Below are 20,066 nucleotides of genomic sequence, written 5' to 3' on the forward strand. Positions count from 1 at the left end.
TAACAGAATGTGTCATTGCCTGTTCTTTTGGGGGGAGCAAAGCTGCGTTACTTTTATAGTACAAACAAGGATATTTTACTATTGTCACTGTCCTTTTTTTGCATTCAGCCTGTTGTTCATATTTTCACACCTCTAGACTGTTTTATGTTTCACCAGTGGTTAATACTGAGAGGCTACCTTTTCTGTTTTATCTGGGAACACTTATTTTGTAGTTATGTCATGCTTATGTGTTTTATCCTTCTGTTGTCTTTTAGGACACCTAGGAGTATGCCACCCAGGTGTGTCAATCCTCAGAGACCACCTTTCACTGATGCTGAAAAGTAGATGATAGTGGATGTCTTTAGGCAACATGCTGCCTTCCTGCTTCAAAGGGGACGTGGAGATATGGCAAGCAGAATGCAAATTTGGTGGCAGATTGTGGATGATGTGAAAGCTGTGGGTGGCCATGGCAGGCTATATGAGAAGGTGCACCCCAGAGCCACTGACATGATCACATCTACATGGAGGACAGCAGCTGCAGTGGGCCATGATCAGATGGTTACTGGGGAAGGGCCTGCTATGGAGCCACCACTAACACCAAGTGAAGAGTTCCTGGCCACTGTCAGGGATCCAGACAGCTCCCAGAAAAGTGTACAACAGCATGTCCTAGATGTCAGTACAACAGTGTCAGGGAGTGCAAGCAAGTCCCAGAAGGAGCTTCCAGGTAGGCTTTGGTATCTCAACAGTTGAATACTCTTATATAGTAAAACAACTGAAATCAATAAGGTACTTACTGAATCTAGTTTTGTTTGTATAACTTGAGCACTAATCCAGGCATTCTTTAAAGTATTCAATTGTATTTATTACTGCTTGGTGGTAACTTGATTAAAGTGTAGCTATCATTCTAAGTCTTTTGGATTAAGCACTTGGGCTTCAGACCAGTTGTTTTACATTAGGAAGGTTTGTGGCCTGCACTGTGGTGGCAGGACAGGTAGCTTACATCCTTCTAAGTTGGGAACTGCTGATTGAGGGCTCAGTGTCTGTATTCTAAAAGTGTATTAGTTCTGGTTTAAGCACTTGGGCTTCAGGCCAGTTATTTTACATTAAGAAGGTTTGTGGTCTGCACTCTTGTGGGAGGAGAGGCTGGACTCTGCCCTTCTGAGCTGGGAATTTCTGGTTAAAGGCTTATAGTGCCTGCATATTTGAACTGTTTCTTACTGAAATCGGTACACCTTGTTTGCTGTAGCATAGACTAGATCCAGGCCTGCTGAATCTAGCTTTGTTTGTATGCTTGTTGTTTGTTTGCTTGTTATTTCCCTGAAAAGCTAATTCCACCTAAAACGCAGCTTTTCAGTGCTTCTGTGGATCCCTAGTGATATCTGCATTGCTTACTGTACTTATTTCCTTGTTTCACTTGAAAGAAAGTTACTGTTTGTCGTTTTTGCATTTAAGTTACCTGTAACCCATTGCATTTAAGTTACCTGGCACTTGCTCACTAAAGCAATTATATAAGTCAGCACTAAAAAATTAAAAGCACTACACCCTCACAAACTCCCCTTGAGTACCTTGTTCCTCATTGGCCCTTTTGTTCAATTATAAAGGAATTCCCAATACTATTCTAGCATGTCCAAAGGTCAGTTGTCAATCTCCTCTCTGGTCCAGCTGGTGAATCTGAGAATCTTAAGGCAATGTTACAACTGCCTCCTGTACACAGACAACCCTCTCCTCCTCCCAACAAATTCCAACACATGTGAGAGATGCAACCATATAGCCAAACTGGAGGCTAAGCTCTCTCAACTCAGTACTGGCGTAACCAGTCAGGAGGAGAAGGAAACCACACTCACTACAATTCCAGTCTCACATAGACCTACCACGACAGCAAACCAAACACATAAACACAGAAAAACATACTCAGAGGCTCTAAATAAAAATCTGCCTAAGCAGCAGAGACCTCCAAAGCAGACACCCAAGCAACTGCTACCCTAAAATAAAACACGTGCAACACATAGCTCACAAAGCCAGTATGCCGAACAGTCAAAGCCCTTAAGGCTAAACAACACACCTGATACACTTGTAATAGGTGACTCTATCGTCAGGCACACTGACATCCCACTCACCAGGCTGAACAAGGAGAAGGTCATGGTGAGCTGCCTGTCGGGCGCTAGGATCCGCCACATAACACAAGCACTCAGGTCACTCCAAGGCAAGTACAAATATGACTCAGTCATTGTCCATGCTGGTGTGAATGACCTGAGACGTACCTCCCTGGACTACATGAAAAGAGACATAGACGAGCTCTCTGAGCATGTAGCCCAGGCCGGTATTACCCTGACCTTGAGTAGCATCTTACCCTCACCAAGAATGATGCCACAATATGAAGACAAGATGATCAATTTCAACAATTGGCTTAAGTATTTGTGTCATTCAAAGGGGATCCAATGCCTGTCAGCCTGGGATGACATGCTCGACAAGCCACGATGCTTCGCTAGGGACGGCTTGCACCTGTCACCCCTGGGCTTTTGGATATTGGCAAAGGCTCTTGCTACCCCATAGTGCCTTTTTAGGCAAGGCTCAAAAGACAAACCCACCTCCATAGGTATCACAAGGGATAAGAAACTAAGAGTAATGCTACTCAACGCCAGAAGTCTAAACCTCAAGATGCACGCACTCAAAACTCTCCTTAGCATGGAGAACATCGATATCTGTGCAGTAACAGAAACATGGTTCAAGGCTCCGAAAGCACCCCAGCACTACCAGGTTATACCTCATACCATGCTTTTCGCCCCAAAACTTGGACTGAACCACAAAAGGAGGGAGTATCAATATTCGTCAAAGATACCCACACCTCCAGGTTGGTGGCACAGCACGAAGCATCAGAGACTATCCATGTGCAACTAACAGTGGGTAAAACTGCCTTCCAGTTTATAGCCTGCTACAGACCACCCTCCCAAACCCAGGAACCCCACTCGGCCTTCCTGAGAACACTGGAAAATATGAAGGTCTCTCCAAACACCATTATATTGGGTGACTTCAACTACCCAAACATAGACTGGGAGCATTACTCTAGCTCCAACACCCTAGCCCAAAGGTTCCTAGAATTTATAAACTCAAATGCTATGGAACAACTTGTTACCACTCCCACAAGAGGGAAAACATACTGGACCTGATCATCACCAACATGGGGACTTTATGCTCCAGACCAGAAGTGTATCCCTCACTGGTAAGATCAGACCATAAACTAATCTCACTGGATATTCACATCCCGACCCCACCCCCTGCCCAGAAAATCAAAGTGAAAAACTTCTCTAAAGCAAATTTCACACTCCTCAAAACCGAGGTGGAATCCTTCAAAGCCCCCGGGCCTGTGGAAAATATGGTCCAGACCGCAGAATCCTTTATAAACGCATTCTATGAACACCTTCAGGAATGCATGGATCATGCAATCCCAAATAAAACCAAGACCCAATCCTCCAAAGGCAGACGTCCTGTCTGGTAGATCCCAGCCATAAACAAACTATACAATAGAAGGAGGAAGCTACTACATGATAGAGCAAAATCCCAAAATGGAAAGGCATCTCTGATCAGTATTAGCAAAAACTACGGGCACTCATAAAATCGTCTAAGGCCAGCTTCAAGAGAAAAACTGCACAGGACACTAAGGATAATCACAAGGCTTTCTTTAGTTATGTTAGGAACCTGGGTGGGAATTCCCAGATATGCTCAGAATTAGTCCAAAATGACAAAAAATACACCGAACCCACAGACATTGCCAACATCCTAGCTGACAGGTTCAGCGCAAACTCCCCTCCCCACCAAAAGGGCAAATATCTATCCCAGCAGAGTTCTGCCCCCCTGACATCTCAGATGCTCAGGTAAGAGCCTCCCTCTCCAAAGCAAAAAATACAGCCTCAATGGGACCAGACGGTGTCCCGGGCTGCGTCCTACATGAACTCCAAGAAGAGCTAAACCCAAACATAAAACTACTGTTCAATCTCAGCCTTACTACAGGATATGTACCCAAAAAGTAGCATACAGCAACAGTGGTCCTTCTCCACAAAGGTGGTGCCTCAACGGATCCTGGAAACTATCGCCCCATAAGCCTGACTAGCTTGGTCTGCAAAGCTATGGAAAGGATCATCATGGACCTCATAAATAAAGATATTGGGGACCTACAGACACTGGATCCTACCCAGTTCGGCTTTGTTAAGGGCAGATCCTGCCTCTTAAACCTGGTCGATTTCTTTGAAACAGTCCCCAAGGCCATTGACGAGGGGAAGGTGGTCCACACAGCCTACCTGGACCCCACTCGGGCATTACAGATAAGCTCACCAGCTTAAATATAAACCCCTATGTCACTAGATGGGTTGCAAACTGGCTCAAGGACAGAACCCACATGGTTAGAATTGCTGGAGCCATGTCAGACTCCAAACCAGTGACAAGTGGCTTCCCACAAGGCTCAGTCCTGGGACCTCTCTTGTTCGGTATATATTTCTCGGAAGTACAGGCCAACACGGAAGGACTGTGGCTGACCAAGTTCGCAGATGACTGCAAACTGGGTGCCATAATCGACTCTCCAGCCAACACAAGCATTCTCCAAAAGGGCCTCATAGAAACAGACAACTGGTGCCAGAGCCATGGCCTCAAGCTAAATGCCAAAAAGTGTATAGTCATCCCCTTTGGCAAAAACAAAGTGCCCACAAATTACCACATAGGTGGTAATCCATTAAGTACAGAAAAAGTAATTAGGGACCTGGGGACCCAAGTTGATAGCAATCTCTCATTTGACAACCACGTGGCCAAAGTGGTTAGAAAAACATTTTATATAGCCCACCTAATCATGAAGGGATTCACATCTAGATCAGGGGAGGTCATTGTGCCTCTTTACTCATCCCTCATCAGGCCCACAATTGAGTACAGTGCCCCTTTTGGGATGTACCTTACCAGCCATCTGCAGCAACTGGAAAGACCCCAAATGTACCTCACCAAGAGGATCAATTGGCTCAAACAGATGCCATATGCTGCCCGGTTAAAGAAACTCCAGCTCTACTCAGTGGCATACCGCCTGCTCAGAGGCGATCTGTGCCTGACGTATAAAGCCATGTCCAACCCGGAATTAATGGACATGCTACACCTCAGAAAATCCAAATCCCATTGAGCTACGCACTTGAGAGACTTGAACCTCAGCACTGAAAAACATAGGACATGCTGGAGGGACAGATTCATAACCCAGAGGCTCCCTTCACTCTGGAATAAAATCCCAGTCCAGTTTAGGCAGAGTCCCTCATTGACTCTCTTCAAGAGGAATCTTGATGAGTGGTTGGGAGATCGTAGGTTTACCCAGGGTATCACTTCTGTGTCACTGTTAGACAGAGGCACAGTATACTAACCTCGAAAAAGGGCATAGCAAAATTAATTTAAAATGGGTGGCGAAAGCCAAACACACTCTGGCTAGGCTTATAAATGCCCTAGGGAAGATAGCCTAGTATGAACCTATGAACCTATGAACTTCTGTGTCACAAGAACATTTTTGGGGGGATTGAAGATTGCTACAGTTAACAACACATTCTTATTGATTAGCTTAAGTTGGAGTTGCCAGTCAACTTCTTGTTGAAATTATGGTTAATTGACATATAAAAGGTAAAAAGTATTACCCCCCCTCCCGTGTTACTGTTAATTGTGATGATGTTGCCCTTAGCCCTTGCTTAACTTCTTCCAGGACCACCTGGCTTGCAGAAGAGAATCTCATATGCAGATGGTAAGCCAAACATTTATATGTCAGTACTGCTGAGCAATTTAAAGAAATATTTTAGTGTGGGATGTTGATGTCAGCCTCGTTGTGTGTACTGCTGTACTGTCTGTAATAGTGGCACCACTGTTAGTTTGTTAGCATATGCTGGACTATAGTAGTGTAGGTATAAATTTTTTTCCTGTGTTTGTTGCTTTTTATCACAGGTGATCCTGACAATGGAAGTGTGGGACCTCTATCACCTGATGTCAGTAGATCAGGAGACTCTGATGATGATAGTGACCAAACAGAGCCACAGTCCAGGGGTGCAGAGTTTAAATTTGACACTGAGGTTAGCATAAGCCATCCCCTGCAATTCCATCGGACGCAATCCATAGGCCTACGCCTGCCCATTCCAGTGAGCCCACAGATACTGGACAGGTACAGGGCGAGGCATCTGATCAGGGAAGTATGGTTACTGTGGCTTCAGTCCCTGTTGACTCTGGACGTAGCCATAGTGTGAGTGAGGTGCCATGTAAGAGGGTTGTTAGGAGTGCTCAGAGGAGGCCTGCTGTTACTCCTCCACCTGATCCAGGTGTCTCTTCCCGTACTGCTCAACGTATGTTTAGGTGTGTCATGGAGGCACAGGCATGTTCATATAGGTGCTCCAGACAAATGCTCATGGTTGTACATATGGTACAGGCTGACATGAATGACTGCCTCCACCGTGTTGCTGATTCAATGGATCGGATGAACGACACTTTGAAACGAAGGATGTCTGTCATGGAATGAGCAATTTCTGTGATGGAACATCTGCTGGGAGGGGAATGGCATCCTCCTGGGAGTAGGTCAGCCACATCATCTGCTGTTAGCCAATGTAGCCATGCCTGATCATTCTCCCATAGTGGCAGTACTTAAACTGCTCCATCAGTGGGTGACCTGTCCACACCCAGATATGGCAGGCCATGGGATTGTGGTCCTGGGGGTCCCCATGAAGGGAGCTCATCCAGCAGACATCAGTCACGTTCAGGTTGCAGCAATACATATGACCATGGGAATGCATGTGCCAGTGTAACTCCTGACAGAGCCAGTTCTTGTGGTCGGGGACAATAATGATGAACTGCTACCTCTGCCATGCATGGCTCACACCTGTCTGACATACAAAGACATAGAGTTAGCACTGAGCTTGGCTGTGCTCATGCACACACTCAAACACCAATTTTAACTGAAGGACCCCTACACACACACACACACACACACACACACACACACACACACACACACACACACACACACACGCACACAACAGTTACATGGTTCAGCCGTGCAGCTTAAAACACATTTTGTCTCGCTGGCCATTTGTTGGTTTATCCAAATGTCAGCTTGCTGCTCTTTCTTACTCACACGCACTCACCGACCTTTTGTGTCAGCCTAGGCTTCCTGCCATCCCCAACAACACCCTGTGTAAATGATGATAACTGTGCCAGATCCCTGTTTTCTATCTTTTGGATTCAGGGATACATAAGCTTTGTATATGCATACAAGCAGGGATCCAAAAAATAAAAAAACACAAAAAGGTTGTGGTTCCAAGTTTAATACAATTCAAAGAAGAACACACATAAAACTCTTGCGCCTTCGCTGTACAGCCTTCAAGGAGTATAAACTTACAAACATAAGCAATGTTTTATATATATATATATATATATATATATATATATAAGAATAAAATTATCTAATTAAAATAATTAATTAATAGATAATTAAATCAGATGCCTCCAATTACATTCAGTGTTAAGACCACAAGGAATTAAAGTGCCATACTTTAAAATAAAAATAGACTCTTTATATAGCAGCTTGTTTTTAAATACTGTATCATCCCAATATTTTAGTATATTTGTTCCAGACTGCTAGCTTGCAAACCAGAAGGTTCACCTCCATGACATAACTTAAAATGCAGAGAAATTGGCCTGTCACAATTACGTTTTTTAATATCTCTTACATGTTCTTGCAGTCTAAGTTTAAATGCTCTGTTAATTTCCCCTACATACAATGTCACTTGGGCAATGAAGTATGTATATCATTCATTCTGTATTACAAGTATGTCTATCAGTAGGTACAAACCTAACATCACTGATCTTAAAAAATAACATTTCTGAACATATATATAACTCAACTAGGCCACACAAGGGAAGGTACCTAAGGTAGCAAGGGTTATGTGTGTTCTTCTTCTTTTGATTGTATTAAACTTGGAACAGCAGTCTTTTGGTGTTCTTTTATACATAAGCTTTGTGTCTGATGCTCTGGGTCCATAGCTGACTTACTGCTTAGTATATTTGCATCTGTCATGTTGAACTGATAATTGTACCTTTGACTTGTAGCGGCCTTAAGAAGTAAGACAGTTGACAGCATCAATATTTCCCAACTTTATTGTGAATGATCTTGTGAGGGTTGTAAAGTCAGAAACTGCAATGTGTAGCATTACTTTCTAACTTCTATCTTTAATGATTTTCCAGAAAAAACGTATGGTGCTAAACTGAGGGCATGCAGTGATCATCAGTACTTTTGAGACATATGACCTTGTGAATCTTTGATGCCTGAGGCCTACTGCTTAATAATCAAATAATCTCTGCTATCACATGTTAAGAACATTTCTGTACAAATCTCCCACCTTTTAGTTGCTTAAAGTACCACGTCATGAAATGCAAGGATATGCCACTCATTAATATTCTCACACAATACACTCCAGGTTCAATATTTACCTTGTAAATGCAGTAGTTCCACAGTTGCAGCAGTTTTAACTCAGGGTTGACTATGTCAGTGCAAGCAGTACATAGCCAACACATGGATAGGTAAACTTTATGAGAGTTGCCTAGCATCAATGTTACTATATGTATGTGTGTAGGAGGAAGGTTTTAGGCCTTTACATGGTGAATGAGTGTGCTATGCTTTGTCTTTTTGGCAATGCGAGGACATATTGAGCACACCTACATCTGCCTACACCCACAGTAGCTGGTGGATCCCCCTCTGACTCCTCATCTGTGTGTGGCAGTGGTGACCTTGGCATTGGTGGTGGGATGTGTTCTCCTTCACCTTGTTGATCCTGCTAAAACTGTTTTCTCAGGATGATGCTGTGTAACATGGCACATACTGTGAATATTTCAGTACATGTCCATGGATTGTACTGCAGGGCTCCCCCAGATGTATCTAGGCACTGGAACCACAACTTCACCAGTCTAAACACATGCTGTATGATATTTCTGGTTTGAGTGTGTGCCTCATTATGGCATTCTTCAGCAGCTGTATGATATTTCTGGTTTGAGTGTGTGCCTCATTATGGCATTCTTCAGTAGGTGTGTGAGCATTTCTGCTGGGTCTCATCAGCCATGGTTCCAGTGCATAACCTGCATCACCTAGTAAATGACTCTATGGGATATCCCCCGAGTAAACATCTGATATAGTTGTGAGGTGTGCCAGGCATATGAGTCATAGTAACTGCCATGGTTGCCAGCACACACATTCAGAATGATTTCCTCGGCATTGCACATGACTTTGCAATTAATAGAGTAGAAGTCCTTTCTGTTTATGTAGAGCCTACCCTCTTACCCAGGTGGTGTCTTAATTTCTATATGTGTGCAATCTATGGCACCCAGTACATCAGGGTCGTGTGCTACATGGTAGAACTCTTGCATATTTCTGGCCCTCTCCTCAGGAGTATGCCCTGTTTGGCATGTACTGTACTAAGCACCTGCAGCAATTAGAGGGAACTCAGAGGTTTCTAACAAAGAAGATCAAGGGGCTCCAACATGTGCTTACAAGACTGACTAAAATCTACTTTCTATATGCAAACCAAACCGTCCTGCTGGTCAACTTCTTCTATCATTTTTCCTAGCAAAAATATGGAATTCCCTCCCTCCCACTCTAAGAACTTCAGAAAACTTTGAACACTTTAAAACTCAGCTCCATTCTCACCTCACCCAAAACTGGAAATGCAGTTGCACTCAACCCACATAGCCAGCTAATGTCCCTACTACAAGTTAATCTACTCCATACTGATTACCTAAAACAGTAGCCTCACTCTGAATATAACGTAATGTAACATCTATATCTTAAATGTATATATTGTAAATAGTTTACTAACTGTCCTCTCTTTCCCCTATATGGGGTGATTCTGTCTACTGGCAACTCATAAAGTTTGATGCTATTTAACTAAAAACATCCACACTTTGTATCCTGATTGGTGATGTATGCACCCCACCTTTTCTAGTTCTTAACTGTCTGTCTCAAATCTATACTTTTTAAATAATGTACTTTCCACCTATATTCACCTCCTCAATGCAAAATTGTGTTTACAAACGTCAGTTTATAACTATGTTCAAGTGAATAATTACATTCAAATGAATTGCAATTGTTATTTTGGTACTTGCAACCACATTTTCCGATGTGCTGGACTTTCTTCTCTTTTACTCAAACAACGACAAGGAAGTGTAATCAGGAAGGGTAGGCTGTAAAAAATTCTTCTGGGATGTTGGTGGTGGCTTTTTAAAATGAGTAAGGTTTCAAATTTGAGAATTTGTGGCTAGCGTGCTTGAAAGACATCAAGCATTGAAATCAGCGAGCGATCGCAGTGGCTGTCTGTATATACGTACGTTGGCCTGAAAGGAGTGTGGGCAGTCATAGCGTACCATGTTAGAAGCACACACACACACACACACACACACACACACACACACACACACACACACACACACAAACAAACAAACACACACACACACACATACACACACTCACACTTCCAACAAATTAGCTACCTTTGAGCACACTAGCCACAAATCCTAACATGTGCAAACCCTTACTTGTTTTACAAACCCACCACCAAGTTCTAATTTTAACAGTCTACACTTCCCGATTACTTTTTTAAGAAGTTAATCTGGGTACTGCTTTGCTTTTCTTTCTTTCCTGATGCTTTCTGTTCTCAGGGCAAAGGCTGAGAAAAAGGAACGCGGAACGCGTTTTAAGTGGAACGTTGGACTTTCTTAACTGACATCTTGAGATGCTGGCAGTAAATAGGGAAACCTATTTTTCAAACCTTATTTTTTTCAGCCATTGAAGTAAAAAAACATCCTAAAAACAATAACACATTAAAGAAAACATGTCTCTGAGGTTTTGTCATACTTCATTGGTCCCAGTTGACACAAGGAGAAGCAACCAGCATTAGGGCGAAAATGTGGTTCCTATAATACGTAAGTACCGTTATTTTATAACCTTGCACACATCATCTACTTCCTCAGTGCAAGTAATCCTCTATACAACTTGTCCCAATTCTAGTATATATGTATGTATGTAATGCATATTCCACTATTTTTTTATTGTACCCTACTAAGTTTTACTATGTAATATTACTTTTTTGCTTATTGTTACTGTGTATTATGGATATGTAATATTACTTTTTTACTTATTCTTACTGTGTATTAATGAGCTTTTCTAATTGGGCCTCCACTGAAAACAGGCTACTTGAGTCCAGTGGACCTCCCCGGTCATGATACTGGAAATAAATAAATAAATAAATAATAAATAAATAATGTCCCTGTCACTATACACCATGTTGTATAGACTTCTTAGGGAGACTTACGCCTGGCCTACAGAGCAATCCAAGACCCAAACCTAATGAACTTGCTGCATATCCGCAAATCAAATGGGACAAGGGTACCTGTTCCAGGGACCTAAATATGGTCTTTGACTTAAACAGGACATGCTGGAGGGACAGATTTATCTTCCAGTGACTGCCACGTCTTTGGAACAGGCTACAAATTCATGTGAAACAGAGCACCTCTATGACACTGTTCAAGAGGAACCTGGATGAGTGGATGGGGCACTGTAAATTCTTACCAGGGATAGAGCCCTTAACCCTCCTGGACATGGGCAGTCATCACTAAATGCAATCTTGGGTATTGACTAATATTTCTAAGGCATTACATTGAGATGAAATGGTTCGGCTTAGAAAGACCTCCGAGTCGATAGCCTAGTAATTTCCTATGATCCTGTGATCCTATGAAAATACAAGACATTATGTTCTGGGTGGCAGTTTTAGCATTTATTCTAGATAGGGAGTTAAATAGCTTCATGAAGCCAGTTGAATGCTGATTAATGCTTTTTACTTTGCAATGGGATGTTAAAACCACCTAATAGGGACACTTCATTTCTGCAGCTCTTCTCATACCAGCAGAGTGTGTGTGTGTGTGTGTGTGTGTGTGTGTGTGTGTGTGTGTGTGTGTGTGTGTGTGTGTGTGTGTGTGTGTGTTGTTTATTACTACAGCTAAGTTGTTGGCCATAAGGTGGTCTCACCTTACAATAATGGACTTATATGCATTCATATATAGGTTAATAAAAGAGGCTTCGCTTCTGTAAATATAAGAAAGGTGTAACTACTTAAAAATACAGATAGTGACATTCATTCATAAGTTAATAGACAAGGCTTGTCTTCTGTGATATAAGAAATATGTAAGTACTTAAAAAACAGACAGTGAACTGTGAATAGAAATGGCTACCAATCCTGTTTTCTCTGCAGTCTTTTCTATATTCACTGAATCTAAAGATCATTGGTTCACTACTACTGAGTTCATAAAGTTTCAGTCATGTTTCTGTGACTGTCAACACAAGGTTTAAGAGTTAATAGCTGTTTGAAAGTTTAGAACCTCACAACATAGCTTCTTAGCATTACTTGCAGTAGCGTAATGCTCTTTGTTTCTTTATGCTTCAGTATTTTTAACTTCTCCAAGACCTTTGGGCTTCTAATACCATGACAGGAATGGACTCCACTCCTAAGTCAAAGTATGATTAAAATTCATGAAATTAGTATTGTTTCAATATCTGATGTTAGCCAGAAGTCCTCTTTGTAGCACCAGTAATGTGCCCAGAACTGACTCCTCTGCAACTCAATCATATGAATCGGTGACATATCTAAACATGACTGTAAATTCTTTTCCATAACAGCCATTGCTCCTACTACCTTTGGAACTGTCTGGGTATCCTTCTTCCACATTGCCCCAGTTTCTGCCTGCAAATCCTGGTATTTTATGACTTTGCATCATAACCACTGGGTGTAGCAATTTCTATGATCAATGTTACTTTTGTCTTCTTTTTCTGGACTACTAAATATCTGTTTTTTTTTTCACATCTATTTTGAACTGTAGGTAATGGGTGATTCTCATGTCATATAAACGTCATTATTTTCTATAATTCTTTGTGGATAATGTTTCTAATGCTTCACAGCTACTTCAATATTATAATGTCTGCACAATCCCCAATGTAACAGTCTTGCCATTTACTATACCTTTCAGTATACAGGCCATCTGCCATTAGTGCATCAGAACCAGCAACAAGATATGCGACTGTTTCCAATTCTGTTTCACAAAACCTGCACCTGTTTCTCCGACATGTTCAACGGACCTTGTGACAAGTAAGATTATACTAGAAATCCTTTACAAGACCACAATTACTCTCTATATTACTTGCTCTAAGGAATTTTAAAGGAACTAGTGATTACCATATGGTTCACAAATCTCTTGGAAAGTCTGTTTCCAAACAGAAGTCAGGTAACTGAGGCATGTTGTTTCCTACTGAACAATGATATGTGCTGCAGGGGCACAGTGGTAGGTGACTACATTTTGAATATCAATAAAAGTTAGTGACTATCTGTGCAAATATTCTTGTTTCACTAATGTTTCTAAAGAAGTGATGTTAAAGTATTTGTTGCCACTGTTAGCACAGTTAATACTAAAGCAATTGAGAAAACTACAAAGAAGGCCTTTATAGCCATATTCACTTTGTATGTGATTCAATACAGTTAAATGGAGTCCAACTGCTGTATAGTAATAGTTAAACTGTAATTAGGGGTAGTGGCTATGGAAAGATTAAGATCTGATGTCAATGACTAGGATCTGCTTTATAAGTAAAACCACTCTAAATACGAAGGTGGTTGGGTAGGAGTGGAGATGAACCATCTGGCCACTGTGCAAATTCAAAGGTTACACTTGGAGGCCCATAGCCCTACAGAGCTCAGCAGAGTATGTCATTGTGTGGAATATTATGAGCTGGTGTGGGCCATCTGACTTCTGCAGAGATACTTTTTGTAGACTGCAAATGCTGGCAGGCAAGAGGGCTGTTGCTACCTGTTAACTTATAGTAAGCTGATGAAACAGTTGCTTCTGGGGTACTCTTAATACCCATATTGTTCTGTGTGAGAATTTCTCAACAGTACTGAGTTCCTTTTTAGAGGAAATATCATTTTCCCACTATTGTCTGCCATTTGATAAAGATAATGCCGTTTTTCTTGCCTGTGTGAAGCTGTTGTGAATGTGCAGTCATCCCTTTTATGTTTAAATCCTATGCAGATGGAATGCTTTTCCTGAAAAAATAAGAAATAAGTTTAGACAGAGTACAGGACTAGACATATTACTAACAACATTACAAACTAACAGGTAATATATGTTTAGCATGAGATTACTCTAAATACCATTTTGTTGTCAAATACTACAGCTTACAGTACATCTGAGCCAGATGTTTTTATATGAAAACCAATACACATAACAATAATACTAGCAGCATCCAATAACTCCAAGGGTTTAATACTATTATTGTAAGCCTGCATACACCACAAGTTGTTAAAAATTGTATAACTTGAGAAAATTATTAATCTGGATTTTAGACACACTTTTGGTTAAAAGAGAATAAGTACATACATAGTTCAATAAACTAGGGTATCACTGTAATGCAGTGCAGCAGTCAGAATCACTGATTCACAGTAAATGGTTCTGTGGCAGTTAGAATAACTGCCTCATAGTAACTGGTTCTGTGGTAGTTGGAGTCACTGACTCGTGGTAATTGGTTCTGTGGCAGATAGAGTCACTGACTCATTGTAATTGGCTCTGTGGCAGTTAGAGTAATTGACTCTTGGTAAGTGGTTCTGTGGCAGTTAGAATAACTGCCTCATTGTAATTGGTTCTGTGGCAGTTAGAGTCATTGACTCATGGTACGTGGTTCTGTGGCAGTTAGAATAACTGCCTCATAGTAACTGGTTCTGTGGCAGTTAGAGTCACTGACTCAGTAACTGGTTCTGTGGCAGTTACAGTCACTGACTTTAACTGGTTCTGCGGCATTTAGAGTTACTGCCTTATGGTAATTGGTTTTGTGGCAATTAGAGTCACTGACTTATAGTAACTGGTTTTGTGGTAGTTAGAGCCACTGACTCTGTGGAAGTAAGAGTCACTGACTCATGATAATTCAGTCTTTGGCAGTTAAATTCACTGACTCGGTAACTGGTTCTGTGGCAGTCAGAGTCACTGACTCATTTTAATTGAGTTTGTGACAGTTACAGTCACTGACACAGTAACTAGTTCTGTGGCAGTCAGAGTCACTAACTCATAGTAATTGGTTCATTGGGTTGGTTCTTTCTGCCCGAGGTACCTTCTGTGCAAAGTCTTCATGTCCTTCCTACTCCCACGTGGTATTTCATTCCACATTCCAAAGACATGCATGTAGATTAACTGCTGAATTTCCAAACTATCCTTGGGTGTGTGAGGGGTGTGTCTATAAGTGAAAGTGCACCATAATGGTGCTGCGTCCAGGACAGTTTTTCCTGCTTTATTCCTGTTTAAGCATATTGAGGGCTAGGATAGATACCAGCTACTCTGTAATGCTAAAGAGGATAAACTTAGTGCCAGAAAAGGACATACCACATGAATGCATATAGTCCATTAATGAGCTACTATATATATATATATATATATATATATATATATATATATATATATATATGGATTCACTTCATAATCTTGAAATACTGAAACATCAAATTTCAGTATCTCAAAACTATGAAACCGAATCCACAAAACACCGAAACTACAAACCCCGAGCCCAAAACCGCGAAATTCAAAACACTTGGCAAACCGCATACATTACACCATACATACACCACAACATCCACATCACAACATAAACAAACAAAAACTACACATATACACAACTCATACGCACACTGCACCCCCCCATACCCCCCCACGTATATATACTAACTCTGAGATTGCACAAACAGGAAACAAAAGCAAACTCACACACGCACATTCTCTAGTCCCTCACACACACATCACACATATCAGAACACTCAAACACACTCTAACCCTCTCACTCAAATCCCTTACAAAACACTCACTTACCTGACAAAACATCTAGATCCGCACATGGCACCGCACCCCATAAACACACAATCCCAGACATCAAGTAGCATAAGGCCATAACCGCAAATTTGAGATATTCGAATTCACGATTATGAACTTTCGCTATTTTAAACATTCGGGTTTATAGTCTCGAGATACTGAAATTCGACATTTCAGTACTTCGAGATTTTAACGGCTCCCATATATGTAAATAATTTTTTTTTATTCTGTTGCCTTGAAAGCACATTATGATCATTCTTCATTTATGTATTTGTTTGAGTTTTCTTTTGTTTTCATTGATTTACATATTTACATTTAGAATTATGGACCATGATGATGAGGCTGAGATCAAAATTATTAAATGCCTTTAAGAATTCATCTGTTTGAGATACATAGCATAAATGTGGCAAACAATTTTTACCTAGCTAAAGTGCCGAGGGCAAGCACTCACTTACTATATGAATTAATATATTGCACTCTAGCCCTTTCTTATTTATTGCAAGCATTTTACCTCCTTTAATTAAAAGGACTTTTTGGGAGGAACAAATTAATGAAATGCTCAATACAGCCACAAGAAATCTTTGGCACTACATGGATTTTGCATTTTTTTTGATAAGCTGACTGCTAATGCTGCAGACGTACATCCCTATACCGCTTGCTGGAAGCAAAGCACGAGGTCTGTATACACAGCATTGAGACACCGTTAGTATGTATAACCACTTTAGCACAGCAGTTATACAAACTCATGCTGGCAGTAACAATTCTGGTTCAGCTTTACGTCTGCAGAGTTCAGTGATACAGAATTGTACTGATCTGTAAGAAAGCAGCTCATACAAACTTGGTCAGATTAAACTACAAATGTACAAGACCTCACAAGTCCTGCATTACCTTTAAATTGTAAGGTAAAACTGTATCACTTATATACATTTACATACACAACACCTTGAATTCTTAATACATACACACATTCATATGTGTGGATGTAAGCGGATATGTGCTATTTCCTAAGAGCTTAACGTTTTAGTAACAAAGGATGCTAAATATTTTAGAACTGCTCTAGAACCTAAACATGTAGATGCTTGTGAAGGCTATTATTTTTGGATCATTTGCTTGCAAAAGTATACTCACCTGTTTTACAGTGTGCAAGGTTTCATTCGATGAACACAAACCTTCATCTATGAAAATGCTTTTTGATAACAGTTGTTTTACAGGACTGATTAGTACAAATCTGCAGATACTGGAATATTAGTTGATAATTAAGGCAAGCCATTCATAAGAAGGTGTTTCAACAAGAAGCAACTTAAGATTTTTATATCAAAAATAACTTGCTTGAAAGCACCTACATAAGCAGTCAGTAAGTACATCTCTGTATATGTGTGCTTGCATTTGTGTTATGGATCATACACACATGAACACTTGCGCGTGCGCGCACACACACACACACACACACACACACACACACACACACACACACACACACACACACACACACACACACACACACAGACACGTACTGAGGATAATAGGATGTTGCTTGCTTCATTTATGCATGTATGCACATAATGAAGCTCTGAGATGTGGTGGAAGACAGAAATAGCTATTAAAATTCCATAATTTATTTGACTAGTAAGAAGTTAGCTTCAGCATAACACTGTAATAATTTGACAGGTAAATTGATATATATGTGTGTATATGTGTGTGTGTGTGTGTGTGTGTGTGTGTGTGTGTGTGTGTGTGTGTGTGTGTGTGTGTGTGTATATATATATATATATATATATATATCTGTGTGTGTGTGTGTGTATATATATATATATATATATATATATATATATATATATATATATATATATATATATATATATATATATATATATATATATATAAATGACAATGTTTACCTGTGATTTTAATGTATGCAGACCACCTGGTCTGTGATATGCTCTCATAGCTCTAGCCTCTACGGCAGCTCTTTGGGATAGCTGCAATACAATAACTTTTGTTTCGTTGACAAATAATGCTCACAAAGTCAGTGGCAATCAGCATTAGTTGATAAAGCCATTTTAAATGTTATAAATTTCATAACTTGGTTAAACATTCAATATCATTAACAAACAGCATGCTAGAGTGCTATGACAGAAGTACAAGTTTCATGTCTGCAGTGTTGCCAAAGCTTATTTCATAGCTTTTACTTTGCTACAAACTTTTTCTTTCAAGCAATTCATGCACTTGACAAAAGCTATCAGAAGCCAGTGGAAGGATTGCGGTGTTATGAGAGTTTTAAATGCTTTTCTAGTTAAAGCATTCCATTCATCTAATTCTACACTACACAGCTGCAATTTATTTTATAGTTATAATTTATTTTACTTATTTGATGTTTAGTACAAGCCCAACTCATATTTCAATTCTCAGGAATCTCTGAATAGAAATACAAGGAGGCTTAAGATGCTTTTTTAAAATAAGTTCCCTCTTAATGGATACAGCTGAGTAAACAGTCCCAAGGAAATTAGACAGTTTCAACCACAGACAAATTGATTAATTGTGACAAATACTCTGTACCATGCAAAACAATCCAGACTGCCAGACCAATGGCTCAGGTCTCAGCTAACAGCAGTGGGAAGGTCAAATTCCTGTTCATTCATGTTATAATAAAATAATTCATATTATCAAGCACTCATAATTTTATGTTGCATTCTTTGGAAGTCAAAAAGAGATCGAAAAACAAGGAAAATGGTGCATTACTTGCATCAAGGAGGGATACAGGGAGGGAATTACACTGATAAATGAAGCTGGAAACAGTTTAGAAGTGTACATAAATACTTAAGAGTTGTTAAAGCTGCAATATGTCATCTACATAAAGCAAGCATGAGTTTGATCTATTTACAGTACAGGAGTGACAAGGGGTGACTGTATAGCATTTTAGTATAGATTTCATAGTACGCAGTCCTTGCATTAAAAAATCCATTAGTGAGGTTTCTGAGATAGCAAACTTTTCCAGTATCTGGTTATAAACCTTTTATTAGCTTCCTTTCTGTGGCTAACATAGCGCTCAGAATCTTGGCATGTTTTAAGGCAGTAGGGCAATGAAAAGCAGTAGGTGTATAGGAAAAAAACAACAGCTTCCCCTTACTGCTTTCATACTTTATTTTATTCCAGTTCAAGTCTCATCATTCATAAAGCACATAATCGATGATCTTGTTTTTAATTACTATACATCGAAAGAATGCAGTACAATATTCTTCACCTGATGCTTGCTGTAACTTAAACTTTACTTTCATTATACTCTCCTGTATTTGCTACTACTGAATAACTCTTCAATTACTTATGTGTGTTGTGGGAAGAAGACTCGTATTACTGCGTGCCCCTATCACGAGGAAGAGTTTATAACCCAGGTTTAATGGTAATACTGTTCAGTAAGAGGAATAAAAGTATGCATTCATACTAGGCTTTCGTACAACTGTAGTCACAACTGATTTTCAACAAGATTAGTCAGTATACACTTAAGAAATATATACCATTCAATAAAATGAACCGCTTAACATTTAAGTTATTAAAAACAGGCATCTACTCAAAATTCTGAGTTGTAGTAACTGAGTTGTTACAATTTTTGCTGTGACAGGAATTTTAAAGTACTACATTGACTTCTCTGGATCTACCACAATGTTCCAATTTGGTGAAAAAAACTTGAATGAAGAAATTGCTTGCCACTCCATCTTATATTTTTTCTCTCCATCTTATCTTAGTCATATTTATTAGTACTGGGAGAAGGACAAAACTCTTTAGGAAAAATGTCTCCTACCATCCGTTTTCTTCAACTCCTACATTAAGGGTCATGCTCACACCTGCTCATCCTGTGTCCTTGGGTCCCTTCTGAAACAGCCATTGTTCTTCTGACTAAAATTATGTTTTCATTGTCTTTTACATCCAAATGCCGCCACTCCAGCTGATACTCACTCCGGGTCCATTTATTTCCCACACAAGGGGCCCCAGTGAGAGGTGGCAAGAAGCAATGCTGTCAGATTGCATTTATGGAATAAATTTCTCTTTAAACCTTTCCGGTATTCCCTTTTTAGCCATCGCTCAAACTGAGTGTCCAGTGTAAAGATCTACTTCACCCATTATTCCAAAAAGCCTTTTCTACTACATTTCCTTTA

At 40.2% G+C, this 20,066-nt stretch overlaps 1 protein-coding gene across 14 annotated transcripts in view; it reads right to left on the bottom strand.

Annotated features, from left to right (window-relative positions):
• The window catches only part of ADGRL3 (adhesion G protein-coupled receptor L3), a 3,684,852-nt gene that overhangs the window by 2,849,818 nt on the left and 814,968 nt on the right, over positions 1-20,066 (bottom strand). The window lies entirely within an intron of this gene.

This window comes from Protopterus annectens, chromosome 2.part0 (assembly GCF_019279795.1).
Source record: "Protopterus annectens isolate FY-2018-M chromosome 2.part0, PAN1.0, whole genome shotgun sequence".
In the NCBI taxonomy this organism is placed as follows: Eukaryota; Metazoa; Chordata; order Ceratodontiformes; family Protopteridae; genus Protopterus; species Protopterus annectens.